The following is a 2,174-nucleotide window of genomic DNA, read 5'->3' on the forward strand; positions in this document are numbered from 1 at the left end:
ATTAATGATCTAGTGCTACTCTCTACGGTAAACTTACCTAAGCGATTAGTCACTAATGTGGGTAGCAGTAAACTACTACCCAAGTTCATTGGTCCTTTCCGTGTACTGCATCGCAGAGGCAATGCGTACACAATAGAATTGCCACGTAGGATGCGAACGCATCCTACGTTTTACGTTGGTCGGCTCCGCCCGTACCATCAGTACGCGGCTTCTTCCGAGGACGGATTTGACCACCCTTTTCAAGAATCCCCAAAAGATTCTTGTGATCGCGAACCAGATTCTCATGTTGAACCTGAAGTTTCTCATGCCGGTTCCGAATATCCTCGAAACTACGATGAGCTGACGACAGCTCATCGCGAACAGCATGATACTTCCGTTCGTACTCCAACATGGAGTACGCACTCTTCGAACGGTCTTCCAACCGCTCGATATGGTGATCCTGCACCGTCTGCTCCAACGAGCGACGTTTGCCGCGCTCGTGGTCAAGTCCCTCCTCCAAATCATGGAGGAAGTGATCCATTTTGTCGATCTTCGACATTAGATCCGACATACGGTTCGGATCTAATTTTCCCTCCTCCACCACAACCTTTGGTGGACTCCCACGGTGGTCAACGTTTCCTTGTGGAACGCATCCAGAACCACCGTGATGTGAAGGGGCAGCGAACGAGTTATCTTGTTCGCTGGCGAGGTTATCCACCTTCGCATGACAGCTGGGAACCTCGTTCCCAGCTGATTGTTGACGTTGAGGGCCTCGTCCGTCAGTATGACGAGACCCACCCGATGGTTCAGAAGGCCCATCGGAAAACACGCGCCCCTGGCGCATGTAAATCGATTGCAAAACGTCAATCGCGTCACGCATCTCAATAGAGATGCGAGCCCTTCCCCAAGGCGAAGAAAGGGTATAGATATCCTCTTTTACCCTCTTCGAGTTGTCTACACAACACGGACAGGGATCACCCCACGTGAGGCATGGAAGCCCAGCCTCACGTGACAACCGATGCAATTTATACTTTGCACCGGTTGGAGTTCTTTTCTCAAATTTAACGCGATTCGCGTTAAGTTTTTGAAGCCAGGCTTCGCGTTCAATGTCTTTGACATTGCGATTGAGCGCGCCCCAGGCTTGCAAAAGCGAGACTTTATGTCGCTTATTATTGCCACTAAACCATCGATGCTTAAGAAAAGCATCGAGATAGAAATCTTCCTCAGCGCGAAAGTTCTTCGCGCTGGGATCAAGGCCATGTAGCTTTGTCGCAATAAATAAAGGATATTTATTGTGAGGAGTAGTCTCTCCAGACAAGCTATTGATTAGCCGTTCTGGCAAAAGCCACGGCTTCTTTTCAGGGGCGAGATGAGACATTTTATTGTCTTCACTCTCCTGAGTGGTACCCACTGAAGCAGAAGTACCACAAGAACTTTTCTTACGATGCACTTGATTGCGGAAATTTTTTCATCGTACCGGCCTTGGACTCAAAATACTTAATCATCATGACCGTGTCGTCCCCGAGATCACCAAATTACGCCCCCACTGTTTTCTAGTGAGGCAGTTACTAATGGGTCACAATGCAAGCTCTTGGTGCTCCATGAAAAATTGTGTAGGCTGCTAAAAGAATAAATCGTAGAAATGTTTAAGAAGCTTGGATGCAGTTTAAAAGTGTGCAAACGTCAGAAGAATGTGATTTGTTCGCCATGCAGTGTTGGGACAGTAATAAAGCCCCCCCCCCCGTAAGAGTTGTGAGCACGACGGTCTGGACAGTAACTTGCACTGATATGTACACGCCAAGCCTAACCAGATACGACGCAGTCATTATAAATGCAATGGTGGGGCAAACTGCGTAATGCGCAAGCTTCATCTGTCGACGAGGGCAACAATTATCACCACCAGTAGCCGACATGAATACAAGAATTTTAAATTTTCACTGCACCATCCCGAGACATGTCAACAAATTCAAGTCGGTTTTGCTGGAACGTCCACTTCCAGTTCTTCTGTGCTATAACGTAAAATGTCAAACTTCTGTCCTCTGCGAGGTACATGCTCCCAAAGAATGGACCAAAAATGCCCAGTTTCGAGAAGCGTCTTGAAATTTGCTTATACTGAAGTTTCAAGAATGGCTTCGAATCGGTAGACCGAGAAAGCTCGAGAACGTACGCTGATGAAGCTGAAACAGCTTTCCATT

This window comes from Bremia lactucae, linkage group LG3, assembly GCF_004359215.1.
Source record: "Bremia lactucae strain SF5 linkage group LG3, whole genome shotgun sequence".
NCBI lineage: Eukaryota > Oomycota > Peronosporomycetes > Peronosporales > Peronosporaceae > Bremia > Bremia lactucae.